Source organism: Ceratotherium simum, chromosome X (assembly GCF_057802395.1).
Source record: "Ceratotherium simum simum isolate JZ-2026a chromosome X, ASM5780239v1, whole genome shotgun sequence".
NCBI lineage: Eukaryota > Metazoa > Chordata > Mammalia > Perissodactyla > Rhinocerotidae > Ceratotherium > Ceratotherium simum.
This window is the reverse complement of record NC_141940.1, coordinates 114,739,832-114,765,121: the sequence shown is the minus strand read 5'-3', so window position 1 is coordinate 114,765,121 and position 25,290 is coordinate 114,739,832. Positions and strand designations below refer to the sequence as shown.

General features: G+C 41.2%; 1 protein-coding gene across 13 annotated transcripts in view; it reads right to left on the bottom strand.

Annotated features, from left to right (window-relative positions):
• Window positions 1–25,290, bottom strand: part of SCML2 (Scm polycomb group protein like 2) — a 116,295-nt gene that overhangs the window by 86,070 nt on the left and 4,935 nt on the right. For 3 of the 13 annotated variants that reach the window (XM_087427681.1, XM_087427689.1, XM_087427682.1), the window contains exons 2-4: window positions 14,731–14,962; window positions 13,996–14,212; window positions 11,878–12,014 (exon numbers count right to left, since the gene is read on the bottom strand). The exons of 5 other annotated variants lie outside the window; for them this stretch is intronic. The gene's annotated coding sequence lies outside the window, so the exon portion shown is untranslated. Of the gene's footprint in view, window positions 1–4,289; window positions 4,427–11,877; window positions 12,015–13,995; window positions 14,213–14,730; window positions 14,963–25,290 lie in introns of those variants that run through there. 5 more of the 13 variants (XM_087427680.1, XM_087427687.1, XM_087427683.1 and 2 more) reach the window with 4 other exon arrangements.

Genomic DNA, 25,290 nt, shown 5'->3' with positions numbered 1-25,290 from the left:
CCTAGAATTGCAATATATCTGTCCCTTCTGAAGTTTACGATGGCACGTTACTACAAAAGGTAGGCACTCTCTTTCCGCTCTTACAACAATTTGCTCCTATAAACTTAAGAAGGGGCAGAGCCACAGCCATAAACACAGGTCACAAGTAGTAGGTAGTCAAATGCTCTCTATCTTCAAATGTTTCCCAGCTCTTTACTCATACAAAACTTATTCTTCCTTTTTTTTGCCCCACTCATTGGTTAAATAAGGAATTCATATAGCCTAGCCTAGGTCAGATGAGTATGAAATTAAGTTGAACAGCACCATCATATAAACTGCTTACAGGAGCCTCAAATCTTTCACTTTTCACACAGTAAGATATCCTAATTTCTAATGTTAAAACCTTTTCATCACATGCCCAAAAAATGGAAGAGAAAGGTTTAGGAATATATGTTTAGTAGAAATCACTTAGCATAAAAATCAGTAGTAGTAGTATTTCTAAGGTGGCCAAGGTTTACTTACATTAGAAAACATAAAGTAAGCAAAAATACCTTACTCATGAAAACCAAAGAACATATACACATTTCAAATCTTAAATGGTTTCTGAAATTTTCTCAAGTTATCCCGCTTTAAGAACCAACACCTCTGCTATCGTTTTAAAAATGAGATGTTTTCACTACAATAAAGGCATTTCTACACTTAGAATAATAACCAAAGCCCAAACCAGTTAGAGCCTGGAAAATTTACTTACCACCAAATTACACCAACCCATTTTAATCTAAGATAAACATCAGTGGTTCCTTTCATCTATTTCCCCAAAACAAAAGGATCATAAATATTAAGACTCCAAGCCAGGAAAGGATAAACTTTTTCTTTGAAAATCACCAAAAGTGCCATTTTCAAAATTTCCAGGTTTTTGGCTCCTGAAATCAACAATCGCTTCAAATTCTAAGATATTATGTAGTAATTTTCAGACATTAATAATGTTCCTAAAATTCTTAGAGGTGTTTGATTTGCTCACTCCAAACTACAAAACATCTCCTGGCAATGCCAGACCAATATTCCGACCACAGCTTCATGGCTCTAACGTTGATGGCTGGCAGAGCTCACTTTGTTCATATCTTATATATCCTAAAAACCAGGAATATGACTATGAGGAGACAATGAGACTCCCAGGGAGGGGAGCTAATAGAGAAGATGACCTCAGATTTCCATTCACAACTGGAATGAGAATAGAGCTGGCATAAAGGGGGAAAAAGGAGCAGACAGGGTAACCTAGCAAAAAAAGGACTAGAAGGGACTAATAACTCAAATAGGAGAGGATCCCTTGCACCCGCCAGTGTTCCAGTCACTAAAGTTACAACAGTCATTTCTATTAACCCAAGGAGAGGGGCAGTAAAACATTCAAGTGAAATTTGCCTCCTCTCTCCCTCTCTCCCCACCACCCAAAAGCTCAAACTGAAATTGCGATTTGGACCTTCCTTAAATGGAACAAGGGACTATGTCATTTTCATTCAAAAGACTTGGTATTTACTCAGCATTTTCAAGGCATTTTACTATCAATTATTTCTCAGTAAGGCAGCACAGGATTACCCTGACCATTTCACTGATGCGGAAACAGACACCAACAGCAAAGGGAACAGGGGCAGGAAGAGGGGTGATAGGAAGCATCTGGGAGAAACACGCAGGCAGCTTTTTAAAAAGGAACAAACCCAAAAGAAAATGAGAGTCACATCTGGCTTATAGCTGACCATTATAACCTTTATTTGTTATCTTTGAGCTCAGAGAGATTTCTGAAACATTTTGAAAAAAGAAAGTGCTGTAAATGATCAGTCAGTTAATATCTGGTTACAGCCTAAACTACTTGGTCATAAAAGTGAAGTTATTTAGCATTAAAAATACCCCATCTCCAGGACACACACTGATTTCAATTTATACCAGTAACTCATTTTTCTCCTCAAGCCTAATCAATATGTTATCTGTTTGACCCAGAAAATAATCTCTCATAAAAATGTATAGCTTTATATAATCTTAATAAAAGAGGGACAAAGTTAATATCACACAAGTCAGAAAAAATTCAAAGTTACACCCAGAATTCTGTTTACAGAATTATGACCAAAACAGTGACTCCCAGAATTTGTCCTTGAAATAAAAGGACTACTTGTTTTACATTCATATCAATTTTCTTAGCTATCATCTTGAAATTTTCAGGAATAAACTACTGATGAGAAGCCTTAAACACTCAGAAACCAGCACACATAGCAGCCTCTGAATAACTGTACATACTACAGACAGCACATGCACTTAATAAAGATGTGTTGATTGAAGCATAAATCAAAAGGACTGACCAACTACCTCATGAGAAAAACTGATAGCACCTCTTTTTTAAGACTGACTCCAATATTTTCTGTACATATTATGGCATCATTAGCTTTAAAGCATCCTCACACATAATGTAGTTCAGTTACATTAACCCTTTTTTCCAAACTATCAATTTCAAAATAAATCAGGTTCTCTGGGGGAAACAGGTATACATTCTTAAGAACCTTATAAGGATGCGTACTATATATGAAATTTATTCAAAAATTTCAAAGCCATTTTTTAAATGGTGTTTGATCAAGTTTTTGAAAAATTTCTATCAGACTGTTTTGAAGACTATGGATAAAGCTATAGCCAAACAAATACAAGGCATCAGGTGAATGCCCATAAACTCACTCCTTTCTCAAAAGCCCAACTGGACTCATTTCCAAAAGCTTATTTTCACATTCCTCCCATTAAATATACAAAACCACAAACAGAATGAAAGACCATTCACCCTTGGAAATACGTTATTTAATAAGCAATTAAGAACAAGAAAGACAAAACTGTCATTACTAAGAACATTCCCAAGCAGTTATTGAAAAAAATTAAATATGCATCTATGAACTATTGTTATAATACAACTGCTTGTCACAGAAGTTGTATTCCACAAATGTTACACGTCTTATAATACTCTTTCCCCAAAACAGAAATATGAATAGCTCTGAGAGTATTAAAAATGCATCAGCATTTGCAGTTGTTTTGGGAAAGAAAACTATCTCCAATAATTTTGTAAATCATATGCTCATAAGGAAGTACTCATTTCCCCTGCCTCAGTTTCCCCTACTAACCGATCCATTCACTTTCTAGAGATGTCCTAATGTCACCCTACAGGTAAGTCATAAATGCCAATCTTCTAATTCTTCAAAGCAGAAACTAATTTCAAATTGCAATCGCATTTTGCAATGAATGACAAATGTTTTACAACCTTTTAATAAAATCAATAGTCTTAAATGGGAACTTGTAACTAAATACCTGTGCCGCCCAAACATTTGGGGGGCGGGGTTGGGGACCGAATTTAAAGCTATGTACAACCTCAAGGCGCAAAATCTATTACGTTCGCCTACTCGCTCTCTCGCGCGCGATTCACACTAGGATGTAGCACAACCACTATCCAGGTGGAAAAAGCGAGAACGCTGTCTCGAAACGAAGGCAGCAACGGTCCCTAGACCCAGTCATGCCGCGAGAGCACGGCGGCCGCCTCGCGGCTCCTCGGGACAGTTGGAGCCCCGCTCTCCGCCCCCCGCCCTCCGGAGGGCCGCGCCCTGCCGCCCCGCTCCCCACCCCGAAGGCCAGCCACCGGCGCACCCTCCCCACCCCCTCCAACCGCCCGGAGCCCCGGGGCGCGAGCCCGACGGGCACCTGGCACCCGGGCCCGAGCCCGCGCTCCGCCACAGGCGCATCCTTCCGGGCTGACGTTTCCCTCCCAAACTCCAAAAGTTACCTCACAAGTCCCCGGCAGGCCACCGGGCGGGTTTCAGCCCAGACCTGCCAAGTCAGCCCCGCTCCTCAGCCCCGCCGCCCATCCGCGCTGCCCCGGGGCCCCACCCACGGCGGGAGGATGCTCGGGAGGGTGCTGTCCGCGCTTCGGGCCGGGGGCGGTTGGAGGAGAACTGCCCGGCGCCCAAACGCCGCGAGCGGGATGGGCCCGCGCCTGGCGACGGGGCCTCGGGGGAGTGTGAGGGGCGCCGCGAGAGCGGTTGGGGGGCTTCGCGGAGGGCGCTCCGTGGGGCAGGGAAGCCCTGGTCTCGGGAGTGAGGACGCCGAGGGTGGGTGACGGGGGTGCGGGGCCGAGCCGAGGCCGGACTCCGCGGGGCGGTGAGGGGGCGTTCCTCGCGCGGGACGCGCCGCCGAAGCCTCCCAGCCACCCGCCCGCCCGCGGACAACGGCCAGAGCCCGGACGCCACGGCTCCGCGTCTCTGGTCCTCACGGGGCCCGGAGTCTCCACGCACCTCGAGTCTCGTCGGCGAAAGGAGCGAAATCCTGTCACACTGGTCCCGCGAGCCGGTACCGGTCTTCACACCGCCGCCGCCATGTTTGAGAAGCCGCGCTCAGAGCCGCGCATGCCCCGCAACCGCCACCGCCGCCCCGCCCCCGCCCCAGCCAGCCCGCGTGCCCTGCGGTTGCCGCAAGCGCGCCCTTTGACCGCCCCCGCGTGCGGGGCCCGAGCCCGGGACCCAGCCGGAAGCTCCCGCGAGAGGTGGCGGGAGATGAGCCACTGCGAGCCCAGGAAAGCCCTTGGCAGTTTTCCCTCATCCTCCCCCCACCATCCGCCCTCCCGCCAAAAAAAAGCCAGTCGCAGCCCGTGCACCCAAGACCGTGGTGGGCCCCCAGCTGGGACCCCGGTGTCCGCGTCAAGTTCCATCCCGGGAATCCGCTCCCCTTGGCCATCGCCTTCGACTCTTGGCCACCACCCACCCTGGCCACGCACCGAAAAGGCAGACGCTTCCCTAGAAACTCAAGCAAGTTCTATGAGCAAGGAAAAAGCAGCTCGTTAGAGCAGCCTGAGCAAAGCCACTCCTTCGTGGGTTGCAGCATATTCCTTGAAACAGCTTTTTTTTTTCCATGGGTTTTTGCCACGCATTCCCCTCCAGCTCCACATTTTGGATTTAGTTGTTCCTCTAAACCCAGGCTTGAGCTAACGGGAACTAGATTCACCCAGAGGGGGAAAAAAATTTGCTCACTGGTTTAAGGGTGCTCGGAGTGTCCTCAAGAGTGCGTTTTGGGGTCTCCTCTGTTGGATCCCCCTCGCCCCGGGCGGGGCGGTTACACAGGTGGAGGTCGCACCGAGGAGGAGGGGGCGGGCGTAAAAATAGCTCTAAAATGGCCCACGAAGCTCTCAGCACAAAATGTAGTAAACAGAAAACCGGAGAAAAACATCCCATCCCTCGTTGTGAGGTTGGGTAGAAGCAGATTTAAAACTTTTGTTTGAAAAATAATACAATGTGCTGCGTTAGCCAAAAGTAAACCATTGGCAGGCCTTTTCTCTCTCTCCAACTCTTTCAAAAGCTGGATGTAGTTTTGCATCCGTGACCGCCTTAACTTAGTATATAGGGGATGATGTATTTTTTAAATCATAATTTGGAGATCAGAACCTAAAACTTAAAAAAAAAAACCCGTGGAATATATTCATTTTCTACAATGCAGAATAAAATTATTTTCATATGCAACTTCTGCAATATTAAACAAGGGCCAAATTAAAGTGTTTTTTTATTGTATCTAAACATTAGTGAATGGCACAAAATAAAATTGCTCTGTTCTTGGATCCTCTAAAAATGAATAAATGTTAATGCAACATTCAGGAAAACTTTATGGCGAAAAGAGAAAACTGGGCCATTGATATGCAAATATTAGAGAGATTTGGTCTATCAATTGTATATTATCACATAGGAGGGAATGTTGAAATGGTCTAAAATGAAGGTTCAAAAGTGTTTTTATTTTATTTTTGTGAGGAAGGTCAACCCTGAGCTAACATCTGATGCCAATCCTCCTTTTTTTTTCTTTTTGCTGAGGAAGATTGGCCCTGAGCTAACATCCATGCCCATCTTCCTCTACTTTATATGGGACACGCCACAGCATGGCTTGACAAGCAGTACATAGGTCCACGCCCACACCTGGGATCCAGGCCTGCAAACCCTGGGCTGCCCAAGCAGAGCGCCGGCACTTAATTGCTTGCACCACCAGGCTGGCCTCTCAAAAGTGTTTTTAAAAGAGAAAAGTATCTTTAACAGAGAGAAATTAGGGGCCAGCTGGGTGGCATAGTGGTTAAGTTCTGCGCACTCTGCTTCGCGGCCTCGTTTGAGGGTTCAGATCTCCGACACGGACCTACGCCACTCCTCAGTCATGCTGTGGCGGTGACCCACATATAAAGTAGAGGAAGATTGGCACAGATGTTAGCTCAAGGCTAATCTTCATCAGCAAAAAAAAAAAAAGAAAGAAATAGGTTTAATCTAAGCAAACCCTTAGTATGGGCTACAGCAGGGCTAGGGGGGACTTAAATTCTTAGTGGCCACTATCTTTCTAATCCTGATGCAATGGAAATATTAGAAATTCATCTCTACATTCTATACGTAGAAGATTTGGGTTATCATTTATACCTCTTTTACATATATGGACCCTTTATTAAATTGTAGGAATACTAGTCTAATTGTTAAATTGCCTGTCTCACAGATGCCTCATCTACTTCCTGTATTTCTGTTTTTAACATGAAATTACTGAAGCCCTTACTCTAAAAGTATAATTCACATCATCTATATTAGGACATCTTCTCAATGACTATGTTCACCAAAGGATTTATAGCAGTGTGACTCTTTGTTATATTAAATATGAATTATCGATAATAACAATAGCTACCATCTATTGAGCACCCACTCTCTGCTGAGAATCATGCTAGCCTCTTCAGATACACAATTTCCAATATTCACAATGTTCTTTCATCAAGTTCTTATAAGGTAGGTACCCTTATTCCCATTTTACAGATGAGGAAATTGAATATTACATAGCAAATAAGTGGCAGAATCAGCTTCTGAACATTGGGCCTTTCCTAGCTAACCTTTCCACCTTTGTCATCAATTATATGGTTTTATTATAAACTATGTATATAATTTATTTACTTATACCCTGCTTTTCCTCCTTTGCCAAAATAAACTTGAGACTGCTTTTTAATGTAAGCCTAGGTCAGAACATCACTGTTTCTTTTACATTGTATGGAAGTGTTTTGCACATAGTAGGAATTTGATAAATAGTTGTTGAATGAGTGAATGGATAAATGGATGAATGAATACCTACTATTATGATGTTCAATTAATTTTGCCTAGAAAATGTGAAAATGAGACTATTGAACTGAAAGAATATGAACTAAGGCTGGTAAAATCCAAATTTTCATGATTATTTTTCAAGCCTCAGATTTGCTTCTGTCAATTTGCTCCTATAGTTCTCCTGACTCAGCCCAAAACCTGTGACAACCTTAAAGAAGATATGTCACCCCCATCCAGCCCAAATCCAATGCAAAATACTCCTGTGTTGCAAATGTGTTTGATTACTTCCTTTCTCTAGAATTTAATATTAGTCCATCTGAATGAAAAGATGATCTTTCCTATATAAGCAAGTTTAATCTAGATTTCCATCAGCACACATGCTCAGATTGAAAGGATATTTGCATAGGTCAAGTTAAAGTTTTAGGATGATTAGCGAAGACTCCCTCTAGTTTCCCCACTTCATGTGCTCCCTTCTCCCTAAAACACAGAAGCCTAACTAAGCCTGGGAGACACTACAGATCCAAGGTATTCCTGGTAAACTCGCCGTGAATTCATATTTTCACCTTAGTGAAAAAGTCCATATAGTAGGTATTAAATAACTAATGAATTAATTAAAATAGTAACTAAGTCTACAAACACCTTCAGATCCTTGTTTCTAACGAATTGTCCCTTTTTCCCCATTAAACCAAGAGCACATATCAGTAGATATAAATTGTTTTTAGTATTGTTATTGTTGGTCACAATAAACCTCTTTTCCCGACTTCAAAATAGTAACTTCCTTGGAAAAATATCAAGAGGTGCCGTCTATGATATGAAGAGAGAGACGCTGGTCTAACAGGAAGGTTATGTCTTGTCGAAGGACACGGCTGCACCAGGAGTCTCGCTTTAATCCCGAGTCTATTATCCACTAACTACATTTCTTTCGAATCTTTCCATGCCTCAGCTTTTTTCATTTTAAAAATGGAGATAATAAAATCTGCCACACTTACTTAACAGATGAGAAAGTGCTACTCAAATCTATCAGAAAACCACATGGTCTTAACTGATCCCCACACTTCTTTTTAGACATAAATTAGTCTTTTACCAATAAAATGTGTGAGATCTAAGCTGACTTTGGCCAAGTCAAGTATTTTATATGCTGTGAAAACTGGCATAGCCTCAATGAACATTATACACTACACTTGGCCATTATTACATTCACTCAGTCCTTCATTCAAACACTAAACATTTATTGAATGCTTCTTGTATGCGGCTCTGCTAGAGGTGGGGACACCAGGATGAATAAGACAAATTGAACACTCCAGGAGTTTACACTCAGTCCAAAGAGGAGGGAGAAGGGGGGCGCGGTTTAAGATCTTCAAAAGAACTAAGATCTTATCACACCCTGCATCATATCAAACATTTTTAGATGTACCCAGGTAATACTGTATAACCAGATGAATGGAATTGTAGCTGACCAGCTGATATAATGACCTTTGGACATTTAATTAAAACATTTATTAATTTTGATTTTACACTTTTTGTGCTGGTTATTCTCCACGTGAGCCATCCCCCCACCCCCTGCATTTTCACCCTTCTTTGCCTTACTCTGTGCCCCGGGGACCTACCTTCAGTAGTGCATCATTCTGGCTCTTTGTCAGCCGGTTTGGCCAACGGCAGGTACCATCAGGAGTGACTGAAGCCACGTGAGGGAGGTGGGGAGTGAGGGGAGAGAGAGAGAGATTTCTTCCCCACTCCCTTCCTGCCTAGGACCTCGGTCTGGCAGTGGCAGTGGCTCCACAATGACAGCTTCCGGCAGGGGCTCCCCTTTCAGGGCTGGTTCTCACTGGGTCTTCAGGAAGGGGGAGGAGCAGGTACAGCTTCCAGCTTCCAGTTTCTCCTAATCCCTGGGCAACCTCAGCATCCCTTGTTAGTTCCTTTAAACTTACCCACACCTCAGTAAATAATTCATTCAATTCTCTTTAAAATCACATATGACTGTACCTTCTGTTCCTGCTGGGACCATTATTGAAATAGTTTTCTTTTCATATTTCGAGCCAACCAATTGAGAAGATGGGATAGGGGTTTCAAATATTTCTATAAGACCCTATAGACCCAAGGCACTGTGTCAATAGCACTGAAGGGTTTCACAGCCTGTTATGTGTAAACAAGTCACTATAATACTATGAGCTAAGGGTGGATAAAATCAACTTGGAGATATTGTCTTAAAGGTTAAAGAAGATAATGTATGAAAAGCACCTAAATGCTGTCTGTTTATTGATAATAAACACTCCACAATTATTAGTTCCTCATGTGCCTATTTCTTAAGAGGGTAAAAGAGGTGACATTTGAACTGAGAGGGGAAGAATGCAGTTTGCCAAATGACATGGAAGCTCATAGGGAACAGCATGTGCACAAAGTAATGAAAAGTCACTGCATAGTCTTTGAACAGTGAAAGGTTCATTGTGCCAAACAAAATAAGAAGGGGTCAATTTAGAGAGGATTTTGAGTGCCGTGCTAAGGTGTTTGAACCTTATTCACTGGATGACGGGAAGCCAATTGCCGGTTAGTAAGCAACTACACCTTAGAGTTGCAGATCCCCGCACCCCCTCTAGCTGGTGCTACAGTCCGAGGGCTCTGCTCACCTCTGCTAATGGAAGCCTGACCTCTGCAACAGCAGCCTGCGAGGAGGTGGGCACCTGCAGGAGGCCACTGCTGGTCCAGCAGCAGCCCTGGAAAGCGTGGGCTGGAGTGGGCAGAGGCTGGAAACAGTCACAAAGGTTAGGGTTTGATGGTCACAGGGAGGGAGATGAGGACCAGAGTGGGCAGCGGGCCGGCTGGATTGACAACCTCACAAGGCCACTTCAACAAATGTTCCTGAATTGAGCTTTAACTTACATGCAATAAAGCACACAAATCATAAATGTACAGCTCAATTAATTTTTACATATGTACGCACCTATGTAGCTAGCCCTGGTGGTCTAGTGGTTAAGATTCAGTGCTCTCACCACCAGGAACCAGGTTCATTTCGCGGTCAGAGAACCACACCGCCCGTCTGTGTGTTGTCATACTGTGCTGGCTGCATGTTGCTGTGATGCTGAAAGCTCTGCCACCGGTATTTCAAATATCAGCAGGGTCACCCATGGTGGACGGGTTTCACCGGAGCTTCCAGACTAACACAGACTAGGAAGAAGGACCTGGCCACCCACTTCCAAAAAAAATTGGCCATGACGACCCTATGAATGCAGCAGAGCATTGTGTGATATAGTGCTGCAAGGTGAGAGGATGGTGCAGAAAGACCGGGCAGTGTTCCCTCTGCTGTCCACAGGGGCGCTAGGAGTCAGAATCGACGCAATGGCACTAACAACAAATCCACCTATATATTCACACTGACATCAAGGTACAGACATTTCCAGCACTCCAGAAAATCTTATAACTCCTCCCAGTTAAGAACATCCCCCCCCGCAAGTAACCATTATTCTGACTTCTATCACTATAGATTAATTTTGCCTGTTCTTGGATATCTTACCAATGGACTTCTACAGTATGTCCGCTTTTGTGTCTGGCTTCTTTCATTTAACATTATATCCCTATTGTTGAAGCATCACCTCATTCTTAGCAAGTGTTGCAGACAACCTCGCTGTCCCCCTCTTGCCCACAAGCTGGTCTTTTTGATTAAGAGCTATTGTAATTTGTCTTCCAATTATTTTCTCCTTCTCCTTTCACTTCATACCTGTGCGGGGTACTGTGTAGGTAAACTATTGACCCTTCTTCCCTTTGGGGTCCTCTGTCTGAATACAGATTTCTAAACCAACATGGTAGTTGGAAAGACAAACATTTAGAGACCCTTTGCATTCCATGTATTCCATAGATTTGGGAAATTAGGTTTTGTTTGTTGTTTGCCTCTACCGTGCCAAAAACAAACACAAAATAAAGCAAACCACCAAGAGAAATTGACTGGAAAGGGAGAAAGGCAAACTAACATAGCCAATGTTGGAAATAGCAGGCGACGGTATCTGACAAAAGGAAGAATATAATTAGGGGACTGTGGGTTCAAGAAAACTGGGAAAGTGGTGGACAGAAGTGGTCACCTGCCTACTCTGGAAGGCCAAGGCGACTGGGAGCCTAAGAGATAGCACATAGCATTTTTTGCCCTGTTGAGCATGAAATGTTCTTCGCTTCTTGACTGGTTCAATTCACTGTCTTTCTGTTCCTTTGTGCATATCAATGTCTTTGCTGGTTCACCTCTTCCACTTCCCTGGGGTCTCACACCATTCACTTCCCTTCCAGCCCCTGTCTTTCCTAGGCCCGCTTCCTTAGGTCTTCTTGAGTCCCAGCATCAGCTTGACCAACAGCCCCTCTCACTTCGGTCCTGATAATACTTTCGCTCTGGCTGTGTTACACCCCTGAGTAAGTCCAGATAGGATTTCACCAACCTAGGTCTTCAGAAGTCTTTTAGGCCATAACACTTAGACTTAAATATTTTTTTCTTGTGTGTGTGTATGTGTTTAATTTTTAAAACACACAAAAGTTCAACGGTATAATGTACCCTATGCACCCATCACTCAGTCCCAACGATAATAGCCAATCTTGCCTCATCCACACCCCTCTCCAATCTCCCCGTCCCCTATTATTTTGAAACCAATTCTAGACATCATATCATTTATTTTGTAAATATTTCATTATGTATCTCTAAAAGAGGACTCTTTGTATAACGTAACATAACCATATTAGTGTTCTATCACTGCTATAACAAATTACCACAAACTTAGCGGCTTAAAACAACAGAAGTTTATTATCTTACAGTTCCGGAGGTCAGAAGTCCAAAATGGGTAGGCAGGGCTGTGTTCCTTTTGAAGGCTCTAGAGGAGAATCAGTTTCCTTGCCTTTCCAGCTTCCAGACACCACCTGCATTCTTTGGCTTGTGGCCACTTCCTCCATCTACAAAGCCAGCAGTACAGTATCTTCAAATCTCGCTCTTTCTTTCTCTCACTCTGACCTTTACATCCATCATCACATCTCCTCTGACTCTGACTCTCCTGCCCCGCTCTTTCTTTCATAAGGACCCTATGATTACATTGGGCACTCACATAATCCAAAATAATTTCCTCATACAAGATCTTTAACTTAATCACATCTGCAAAGTCCCTTTTGCCACATATTCTCAGGTTGCAGAGATTAGGATGTGGACGTCTTTGGGGAAAGGCATTATCCTGTCTACCACAATCACATAACCATAATACCACCTAAATAATTAGAAATAATTTCTTAATATCATCAAATATCCATTCACTGTTCAAATCTCCAATCGTCTCATAAAATATCATACATTTTTTTACAGCTTTAGAAAAACAAGGATGCAAATAAGGTCCACACATTGCAATTGGATGATATCCTTTGAAGTCCCTTTTAATCTATAGGTTCCTCCTCCACCTCTCTTTTTTTTCCCCCTTGCAATTTGTTAGTTGAAGAATCTGGGTTTCCCATGGTCTGGATTTTGCTAATTGCATCCCCATGCTTTAATACATTACTCTGTCCCCTATATTTCCTATAAATTGGTAATTTACAGCTTGGTAAGATTCAGGTTCTATTTTCTTTTCCTGCAAAACCACTTCCTGGGTAGTAGATAGTGTGTTCTTCCATCAGGAGGCACATAATGCCTAGTTGTCTCTCATTTTATGATGTCAGCAGCTGTACAATGTCGAAATACAATGCCTAGATCTGTTAGGTCAGCAGTTCTCAAAGCGTGGTCCCCAGACCAGCAGTATCTGCCTCATCTGGGAACTTGTCAGAAATGCAAAGTCTCAGGCCCACCCCAGACCCATTGAACCAGAAACACTGAGGTGAGGCCCAGCAATGTGAGTTTTAACAAGTCCTCTAAGGGATTCTGATGGAGGTTAAAGTTTGAGAAGCCCCAATGTTAGTTTATCAAGGGTTGCTCTATGCTGATATTTAAGACTGACATTAACTTCAAAGAATTTAGGCAAAATAAAGTCAGAAAAGCATCCAAAATAAAGTAAGACCATGCTCAAGAGGCAACTAGAGGAGCAAACATATTTTTAAGTGGGGAATTGAAAAGGTGTAAATATGGAATCGACACTGCTTCATTGAAAAGCACACATTAGAAAAACCAAGCTCACAGATACAGAGAACGGTTTGGTGATTGCCAGAGGCACAGGGTTGGGGGGAAAGAATGGGTGAAGGTGGTCAAAAAGTACGAACTTCTAGTTATAAAAAAAACTAAGTCCTGGGAATGTAATGTACAGCATGGGGACTATACTTAATAATACTGTATTGTATATTTGAAAGTTGCTAAGAGAGTAGATCTTAAACATTCTCATCACAAGAAAAAAAATTTGTAGCTATGTGGTGATGGATGTTAACTGGACTTATTGTGCTGATCATTTCATAATATATACAAATATTGAATCATTATGTTGTACACCTGAAACTAATAAAATGTTATATGTCAATTATACTTCAATTTAGAAAAAGGAAAAAGAAGATTGAGAAATACTGGTCTAAACCCACTAAAAAACAAAACAAAACACACATTAGAGAAACTCAAAAACAAAGGCTTACCCTTTTAAAATATTTTAAATTACTTCCTTGAAATAACAGGGTAAGTTAAGAATGCTTTAGAATCCACATAATGTCTCATGGAGATTTAGGAAGGATTAAAAAAATGAAGAACAATAACAACAGCAATGTGGAGTTAATGAGCAAGTGGATGCAAAGGAAAAAAGACAATGCTTTGGGCACTTCGGCATTCAAAGGCTTGAATTCAGAAAGATAGAACCACAATTCAAACACTGTACAGGTTTTACAGCAGTACCTCTATTTCCAAAGGACAGGATTTCTGAATAGAGTCTGTCACGAGAGTAATATGGAAAGCATGGGGAGTCGAGGGACCTGGGTTTACCTGGCTCTGCTCCTTCCTGGATCTGTGACTGATTTAAAGTGCACTGGGGGGCCGGCCCAATGGCGTAGTGGTTAAGTTCAGCACACTCCACTTTCGCGGCTCAGGTTCACAGGTTTGGATCCCTGGTGCAGACCTACACCACTTGTCAGCCATGCTGAGGCGGCAACCCACATACAAAGTAGAGGAAGACTGGCACAGATGTTAGCTCAGGGCGAATCTTCCTCAAGCAAAAAAAAAAGAGGGAGATTGGTAACAGATGTTAGCTCAGGGCAAATCTTCCTCAGCAAAAAAAAAAAAAAAAAAATTAAAGTGCACTGGATTCCAAAGTGAGTGGAAAACAACCCCACCAGCCAGGCATAAGCCCCTCTCGGGCTGTCCAGACAACCTGTCTGAAGCCAGCGTCTGGCATTGTAATGCATGTGCAGGACACCCTGTGCACATTCATTCCTCATTCAGGCAGGAAGTATTTATTGAGCCTACTACATGCCAGGTCCTGTGCTTACCTGCATACAGTCTGCAGACAAATAAACAAGCCATCTTAACGGTTAGAGCTATCGATGAAGTTAACACATTGATTATAGGCACTGATAGGTATTCACTTGTTGAGCAAATGGACTCTTACATGTTTACATAAATGAATAAAAATAACCCCTTATGCAAAATACCGTAAACTTGGAATATAGGGCACAGTGAAATTAGACAAGCTAACATGAAATTCACTCAGAGAACACTTACTTTCCTCCTTTTCTTAAAGTAATTCTTTAGCTCCTGGCTTTTGGAAATTTCCACCAAACTCTCCTTCATATTCCCAGCAAGTTGTCTTTCCAAACGTCGCCTCTAGGCATCTAGAGGGAAGAGTCAGGCAACCACATGGTCTAAAGCCCAGGGTCCAACAGGCCTTGAATAGCACAGTGCTCTCAATGGCCTCTCTTCTCCCCTCTAGCGCCGAGGACCTCAACTCAGGTGACTGAGAAAAGAAGATGGAAAGTTGTGGTTTTGTGGGATGCTTTGTGTAAACCCACAGTGTGCAAACCTTTTTTATTATATAGCATCGACTAGGAAAGGGGAAAGAAAATATACCAAGCCTAAGTCTGCAAACTTCCAAAGCACGACACAACACGTTAAAGGTTTAGTGTCATGAACAATCAGGTCCTTGTCGTCTACCCATTTGCTAGCACGGTTTCCACAAATAACAGGCAAGCTCTAAATTTTCATAAAACGTTTTGGCAGCACAGGATGGACTAGCTTTCTGGCGGTCTCTCTAAGGAAATGACTGCAAATATTTTTGGTGTGAACAGCCTTAAGTATTTTAAATCCTTAGTAAATAGAGTTGCGAACAGTCCCAAGTATGTTTTACTATTTCTGAATCGGACATTCAGGATTATTTTAGAGGGAGTTTTTTCAACAACAAATATCTCAATAAATGAGTTATCCTAACTCCCTTTCTTAAGTGTTGATGACTTGGGAAAACTTTGTAAATGAGAAACAAACTTTAGTAGCCAAATTGCACAGGTTGAGATAAATAAAAATTTCCTAGAAAGCATACTATAAAGACAGCACGACTATTGAGGCTTCCAGGAATAATATTCACCCACAGCTTTTACTCTATGAGAATGCTGATTTCTAAATCAAAGCTCTGAGAAATCAGCATAACTTACCAACCTGAAATGATTCTAGAGTTCTTTCAGCAAGATATCCTGAAGGATGTTTGTTCTAAATCTGGCTTCTAATATGGTAGCCACTAGCCACATGTAGCTATTTGAATTTAACTTTAAAGTAATTAAAATGAAATAAAATTAAAAATTTAGTCCCTCAGTCATACTAGCCTCATTTCAAGTGCTGTATAACTACATGTGGCTAGTGGCTATCATATTGGACAGTGCAGAACATTTCCATCTCAAAGAAAGTTCTATTACACAGAATTGTTCTAAATCTACTCAAAGGATGGACCAGCAGCTTCAGCAGCATCTGAGAGTTTGTTAAAAAGACAGAATCTCACGCCCCACACCAAACCCACTGAATCAGAATCTTCATTTTAACAAGACACTCAGGCAATTTGTGTGCATATTAAAGTTTGAGAAGCACTGGTCTAAATCAGTGTTTCCCAGACTGGCTTGATCTTGAGAATCACCTAGAGCGCTCATTAATCATTCAGAGCCCAGGACCTTGCTCTAGACCTACTCATTTTGACTCTTCAGAGCAGGTGCTTGGGAATCTGTATGGTTCACAAGCACTCCAGGTGATTCTCATTACTCTGGAATTGGGCATAGATATTTTTTGGGTTTTTTTGTTTTTTTTGTTTTTATTTTTTTCCCCCCAAAACCCCAGTAGATAGTTGTATGTCATAACTGCACATCCTTTTAGTTGCTGTATGTGGGACTCGGCCTCAGCGTGGCCGGAGAAGCGGTACGTCGGTGCGCGCCCGGGATCCGAACCAGGGCCGCCAACAGCGGAGCGCGCGCACTTAACCGCTAAGCCACAGTGCCGGCCCTAGCATAGATATTTTTTTAAAACTCCCCAGGATTTCAGGGCAGGCCGGGTGGCGGATCGGTTAAGTGCGCGCGCTCCGCTGTGGCGGCCCAGGGTTCGCAGGTTTGGATCTCGGGCGCCCACTGACGCACCGCTTGTCAGGCCATGCTGTCGCGGTATCCCATATAAAGTAGAGGAAGATGGGCACAGATGTTAGCCCAGGGCCAATCTTCCTCAGCAAAAAGAGGAGGATTGGCATCGGATGTTAGCTCAGGGCTGATCTTCCTAAAAAATAAAAAAAAAATCCCCAGGATTCTGATGGGCAGCCAAGGTTAAGAAGTACTGCTATAAATGATTTGATCTCAAAACAGCTTCTGGTCTTAAAATTGAGTATTAGATTCTTAAAGAGGTAAAATTAAATGGCAAAAAAGTAAATCTAACAGTCTACGCAGCTTGGATACACAGCTAAAGATCTCCTTATTCTGTATTCCATGGACTAAAACAAAAAGTATCCACACAAGGTTTTGGGTGAGTATTTTGCCAATTTCAACATTACATAATCAGACAGAATTCTATATGGTATTTTTTTGGCTTTGTTATGTTTTTCTTTTTTTTTTTTTTTCTGGTGAGGAAGATTGGCTCTGAGCTAATATCTGTTGCCAATCTTCCTCTTTTTGCTTGAGGAAGATTGTCCCTGAGCTAACATCCATGCCAATCCTCCTCTGTTCTGTATATGGGACGCTGCCACAGCATGGCTTGATGAGCGGTGTGTAGGTCCGCACCCAGGATCCGAACCTTCGAACCCTGGGCCGCCAAAGTAGCGTGTGAGAATCTAACCACTATGCCACCGGGCCAGCCCCTTCTATCTATTTTTTTATATGTTGGCTTTCTGAATAAAATGATTAGCTCCTTCAGGATGAAAATGAGGTTTTCTAATTTTTGGGACCCTATAACTCCTACCATAAAATATATACTTGTTGACTCAAACTAACCCATAATGAGACCCAGATAAAACAAAGTCACAGTACTTTAACAGCAACAGCAGCAGATAAAAAGCCCCCAGACAAAAGACCACCCACCTATGAAGAAATAACAGTCCTATAGAGATAAGGAATGGATAACAAAAAAAAGAAGTGACAAAATATGCTATTAATAAGGAAAAGATAAAAGGGAAGGGTTCAGAATCAGAAAACAAAAGATAGGTGGTTGGTTCCCAGATATTAATTTTTATTATTATGCTTTATAACTTAATTTTTATAACCCTAGATGCCTAGAGTAAAAAACAGGAAAAGCTTAACCAACACAGGAACCACAATGCAAAAATATATGAAATCACCAGACCAGAAACAAAATGACAAGCACCCAGAAATCAACCCCGAAGACACAGAAATCCATAAACTAAATGACAGAGATTTCAAAATAGGTATCATAAAAACACTCAACGAAATACGAGACAACACAAACAATTCAATGAGATTAGGAGTTTCTTCACAAAAGAGATTGAAATCATAAAGAAAAACCAATCAGTGCTGATGGAGATGAAGAACACAATGGAGGAGATAAAGGAGAATCTGGAATCTTTAAAGAACAGAGCTGACAATATGGAGGAAAGAATTAGTACTTTAGAGGATAGGAATACAGATATACTCCAGATGGAAGAAGAGAGAGAACTAAGACTAAAAAGAAATGAAGAAAGACTCCGAGAAATATCTGACTCTATTAGAAAATGTAACATAAGAATTATAGGTATTCCTGAGGGAGAGGAGAGGGAAAGAGGAACAGAGAGCCTATTCAAGGAAATAATAGCTGAAAATTTCCCAAATCTGGGGAAGGAGCAGGAAATACCAGTAAGCGAAGCCAACAGGACACCTATATATATTAACAGACAAAGGCCTTCACCACGACACCTAGTGGTAAGGCTAGCCAGGGTCAACGACAAAGAAACCATATTAAGGGCAGCTAGACAAAAACAAAAAATAATGTACAAAGGAACTCCCATCAGGCTCTCAGCAGATTTCTCAACAGAAACTTTTCAGGCTAGAAGAGACTGGAATGATATATTCAAAATACTAAAAGACAAAAACTTTCAGCCAAGAATACTCTATCCAGCAAAAATATCCTTCAAATATGATGGAGAAATAGTAATTCTCCCAGATAAACAAAAGCTAAGGGAGTTCATGGCCACGAGACCCTCACTACAAGAAATACTCAAGAAGGCCCTCAGGCCTGAAAAAAAGAAGAGAAAGGGAACACAAAGCTTGGAGGAAGGAGAAAAGTAGGTAGACAAAATCAGAGAAATAGTAGATCTTTACCGGAATAGGTTAGCAACCACTTAAATACTAAACTCAAAGATCAAAGGAAGAAATTCACCAAAAATAAATTTAACTTCATCACTGTAAACACACAGCCACAACACAAGATAGAATAAGGTATAACAAGAGCAACTTAGAAGGGGAAGAGGAAAGTGACTGAATTGACTTAGTATAAGGAAATAGGAGGCTATCAGATAATGGACTATCTCATACACAAGATTTTTTGCCCAAACCTCAAGGTAACCACTAAACAAATAAGCAAAGCAAAACCACATATGATAAACAAAGAGAAAACTAGAAGAATCATAAGACAGAACAACCAAACTAAATTGGCAGTCCAAAACAAATGGGACAAGAAACAAAGGAAATGCAAAAGAACCAGAAAATAAGTGACAAAACAGCAACATTAAGCCCTCATATTTCAATAATTACCCTAAATGTAAATGGATTGAACTCTCCAATCAAAAGATACAGAGTGGCAGGATGGATTAAAAAGCAAGACCCAACAATATGCTGCCTTCAGGAAACACATCTCAGCACTAAAGACAAGCACAGGCTCAGAGTGAAAGGATGGAAGACAATACTCCAAGCTAATGGCAAACAAAAGAAAGCAGGTGTTGCCATACTCATATCAGACAAAGTAGACTTCAAGATAAAACAGGTTAAGAAAGACAAAGAAGGGAAATATATAATGATAAAAGGGACAATACATCAAGAAGACATATCACTTATAAATATATATGCACCCAACATAGGAGCACCAATGTACATAAAGCAACTATTAACAAACCTAAAAGGAGAAATCAACAACAACACAATAATAGTAGGGGATCTTAACACCCCACTTACAGCAATGGATAGATCATCCAGACAAAAATTTAATAAAGAAATATTAGACTTAAATGAAAAACTGGACGAGATGGCCCTAGTAGACATATACAGAGCACTCCACCCAAAAACAGCTGACTACACATTCTTCTCAAGCGCGCATGGAACATTCTCTAGGATAGACCATATGTTGGGAAACAAAGCAAGCCTCAATAAATTTAAGAAGATTGAAATCATAACAAGCATCTTTTCAGACCATAAGGCTATGAAACTGGAAATGAACCAGGAAAAAAACTGGGAAAGTGACAAAAATGTGGAGATTAAACAACATGCTACTGAACAACCAATGGATCATTGATGAAATTAAAGGAGAAATCAAAAACTATCTGGAAACAAACGAAAATGATAACATGCCATATCAAACCATATGGGATGCAGCAAAAGCGGTCCTGAGAGGGAAACTCATAGCGATACAAGCCCACCTTAACAAACAAGAAAAAGCCCAAATAGGCAATCTCAAATTACACCTAACAGAACTAGAAAAGAAGAACAAACAAAGCCCAAAGCCAGCAGAAGGAGAGAAATAATAAAAATCAGAGCAGAAATAAATGATATTGAGACCAAAAAAACAGTAGAAAGGATTAATGAAACAAAGAGTTGGGTCTTCGAGAAGATAAACAAAAAAGACAAACCCTTAGCCAGGCTTACTAAGAAAAAAAGAGAAAAGTCTCAAGTAAATAAAATTAGAAATGAAAGAGGAGAAATTACAATGGATACCATGGAAATACAGAGGATTATAAGAGAATACTATGAGAAACTATATGCCAACAAATTGGACAATCTAGAAGAAATGGATAAATTCTTAGACTTATACAACCTCCCAAAATTGAACCAAGAAGAAATGGAGAATCTGAATAGACCAATCACAAGTAAAGAGATTGAAATAGTAATCAAAAACCTCCCAAAAAATAAAAGTCCAGGACCAGATGGCTTCTCCAGTGAATTTTACCAAACATTCAAAGAAGATTTAATACCCACCCTCCTCAAACTATTCCAAAAAATAGAGGAAGATGGAACACTTCCTAAATCATTCTATGAGGCCAACATCACCCTGATACCAAAACCAGACAAAGACAATACAAAGAAAGAAAATTACAGGCCAATATCGCTGATGAACATTGATGCAAAAATCCTCAACAAAATATTGGCAAACCGAATACAACAATACATTAAAAAGATCATACACCATGATCAAGTGGGATTTATACCAGGGACGCAGGGATGGTTCAACATCCGCAAATCAATCAACGTGATACATCACATCAACAAAACAAAGAATAAAAAACACATGGTCATCTCAATAGACGCAGAGAAGGCATTTGACAAGATACAACATCCATTTATGATAAAAACTCTCAATAAAATGGGAATAGAAGGAAAATACCTCAACATAATAAAGGCCATATATGACAAACCCACAGCCAACATCATACTCAATGGGAAAGACTGAAAGCCATTCCTCTGAGAACAGGAACGAGACAGGGCTGCCCACTCTCACCACTCCTGTTCAACATAGTACTGGAGGTTTTGGCCAGAGCAATTAGGCAAGAAAAAGGAATAAAAGGAATCCAAATAGGTAACGAAGAAGTGAAACTCTCACTATTTGCAGATGACATGATTGTATATATAGAAAACCCTAAAGAATCTGTTGGAAAACTATTAGAAACAATCAACAACTACAGCAAAGTTGCAGGGTACAAAATCAATCTACAAAAATCAGTTGCATTTCTATATGCTAAAAATGAACTAACAGAAAGAGAGCTCAAAAAGATAATACCATTTACAATTGCATCAAAAAGAATAAAATACCTAGGAATAAATCTTACCAAGGAGGTGAAGGACCTATACAATGAGAACTACAAGACATTATTGAGGGAAATCCACGATGACCTAAAGAAATGGAAAGATATCCCATGCACGTGGATTGGAAGAATAAACATAGTTAAAATGTCTATATTACCTAAAGCAATCTACAGATTCAATGCAATCCCAATCAGAATCCCAATGACATTCTTCACAGAAATAGAAAAAAGAACACTAAAATTTATATGGGGCAACAAAAGACCCCGAATAGCTAAAGAAATCCTAAAGAAAAAGAACAAAGCAGGAGGCATCACAATTCCTGACTTCAAAACATACTACAAAGCAATAGTAATCAAAACAGCATGGTACTGGTACAAAAACAGGCACACAGAACAATGGAACAGAATTGAAAGCCCAGAAATAAAACCACACATATACGGACAGCTAATTTTCGACAAAGGTGCTAAGAACATGCAATGAAGAAAGGAAAGTCTATTCAATAAATGGTGTTGGGAAAACTGGACAGCCACATGCAAAAGAATGAAAGTGGACCATGTGCTATCGCCATTCACAAAAATTAACTCAAAATGGATCAAAGACCTGAAGGTGAGACCTGAAACTATAAAACTCATAGAAGAAAATATAGGCAACACACTATTTGACATTGGTTTTAAAGGAATCTTTTCGGATGACATGCCTACCCAGACTAGGGAAACTAAAGAAAAAATAAACAAGTGGGACTTTATCAGATTAAAGAGCTTTTATAAGACAAATGAAACCAGAATCAAGATGAACAAACAACCAACCAGCTGGGAGAGAATATTTGCAAAACATACATCTGACAAGGGGTTGATCTCCATAATATATAAAGAACTCACACAACTGAACAACAAAAAAACAAACGACCCGATAAAAAAATGGGCAGAGGAAATGAACAGACACATCTCCAAGGAAGATATACAGATGGCCAATAGGCACATGAAAAGATGCTCAACATCACTAATCATCAGGGAAATGCAAATCAAAACAACACTAAGATACCAACTCACGCCTGTTAGAATGGCTATAATCACCAAGACAAAAAACAACAAATGTTGGAGAGGATGTGGAGAAACAGGAACCCTCATACACAGCTGGTGGGAATGCAAATTGGTGCAGCCTCTATGGAAAACGGTATGGAGATTCCTCAAAGAATTAAAAATAGAGATGCCCTATGATCCAGCCATCCCACTACTGGGAATCTATCCAATGCACCTGAAATCAACAATCCAAAGAGGCTTATGCACCCCTATGTTCATTGCAGCATTATTCACCATAGCCAAGAAGTGGAAGCAACCTAAGTGTCCCTCGACTGACGATTGGATTAAGAAAATGTGGTATATATATACAATGGAATACTACTCAGCCATAAAAAAAGACAAAATCGTCCCATTTGCAACAACATGGATGGGCCTGGAGCGTATTATGTTAAGTGAAATAAGCCAGACAGAGAAAGACAAACACTGTGTGATCTCACTCATATGTGGAATATAAACCAACACATGGACAGAGAAAACTGGACTGTGGTTACCAGGGCAGTGGGGGGGGGGGGTGGGCACAAGGGGTGAAGGGAGTCATATATGTGGTGATGGACAAACAAAAATGTACAACCCAAAATTTCACAATGTTAGAAACCATTAAAACATCAATAAAGAAAAAAAAAAAAAGAAAAAGCTTAAAATTAATTAGTTAATTGTCCAACTTAAGAAGTTAAAAAAAAAAGAATAAACCTTAGGAAAGTAGAATAAAAAATAAAAACAAGTGAGAATTAGTAGTGGTGTAGTGGTTAAGTTTGCACGTTCTGCTTTGGCAGCCCAGGGTTTGCAAGTTCAGATCCTGGGCATGGACCTACACACCACTCCTCAAGCCATGCTGTGGCGGCGTCCCCCATATGAAATAGAGGAAGAATGGCACAGATGTTAGCTCAGGGCTAATCTTCCCCACCAAAAAAAAAAAAGAAAAACAACAAGTGAGAATATCAAAGAAATGAAAGATAGAGAATATCAAAGAAATGAAAGACAAAGATAGAATAAAGACTAGCAAACCTGAAAGTTGGTTCTTGAAAAAAACAACACCTAGAAATGATTCATATATTCAATCAATTTTCTCCAGATTAATCTGTAGATTCAGTGCAATTCCAATCAAAACTCCAATGGGTTTTTTTCAAGAACCCTGATAAGCTGATTCTAAACTTTATGTCAGGGTTTCTCACCCTTGATATATTGATCACACCTTGATTATTTTTCACTTTTTTTTTTTTTTTTTTTTTTGCTGAGGAAGATTCACCCAGAGCTAACCTCTATGCCAATCTTCCTCTATTTTGTATGTGGGTTGCCGCCACAGCATGGCTGACGAGTGGTGTAGGTCCGCACCCGGGATTGGAACCCACGAACCTGGGTCGCCGAAGCAGAGCACACAGAACTTAACCACTACGCCACGGGGCCAGCCCCACAAATAATTTTTTGTCCTGGGGAGTTTTCCTGTGCACATTTTAGGAGGTCTTGCATCATCCCTGGCTTTTACCTACTACATGCCAGTGGAAACCTATCCCTCCCCGCCACCCACTAAGTTGTGACAATCAAAAATGACTATAGACATTGCCAATGTCCCAGGAGGAGGGGGTGATAAAATTGCTCCCAGATGAGAACAACAGCCTTATAGCTTTAAAGCGAAATGACCAAAAATAGCCAGAATACTTCTGAAGTAGAAAATATTTGGTCTCCCAGATCTCAGGACTAATTATGAAGCTATAGTAATTAGGACAATTACATGGTACTAGAATAGACCAGCAATCCCAGATACAGCTCTCCTCCCAAATTACAAACTGGGAGAAGATATTTGCAATCCATATAACTAGAATAGATAAAAAACTCCTACAAAGAAACAAGGAAAACACGAGTAACCAAATGGAAAAATGGGCAAAAAGCATTGTTATGAACTGAATGTGCGATCCCCCAAAATTCATATGTTGAAATCCTAACCCCCAATGTGATGGTATTAGAGGTGGAGGCTTTGGGAGGCTCAGGTCATGAGGATCAGGTCATGAGGGTGGAGCCCTTGTGAATGAGATTAGTGCCCTTATATTAATGTTTTTGTGTGTGTGTGTGTGTGTGAGGAAGATCAGCCCTGAGCTAACATCCATGTTAATCCTCCTCTTTTTGCTGAGGAAGACCGGCTGTGAGCTAACATCTATTGCCGATCCTCCTCCTTTTTTTCTTTCCTCCCCAAAGCCCCAGTAGATAGTTGTATATCATAGTTGCACATCCTGCTAGTTGTTGTATGTGGGACGCGGCCTCAGCATGGCCGGACAAGCGGTGCGTTGGTGCGCGCCCGGGATCCGAACCCAGGCCGCCGGTAGCGGAGCACACACACTTAACCGCTAAGCCAGGGGGCCGGCCACAGATTAGTGCCCTTATAAAAGAGACCCCAGAGAGCTCCCTTTCCACCACGTGAGGACACAAAGAGAAGATGGTTATGTATGAAACAGGAAGCAGGCTCTCACCAGACACCAAATCTGCCAGCACCCTGATCTTGGACTTCCCAGCCTCTAGAAACATGAGAAATAAATTTCTATTATTTATAAGCCACCCAGTCTATGATATTCTGTTATAGCTGCCTGAATGGACTAAGACAGGCATGAACAGATGAGAAAACACATATAACCAATGAACATGTGAAAAGATGTTAAACACCATTAATGATCAGGGAAATTCAAATCAAGACCAGGATCACATGCAAAATATTTTACACCTATTCGTTGGCAAAAATTTAAGAGTCTGACAAT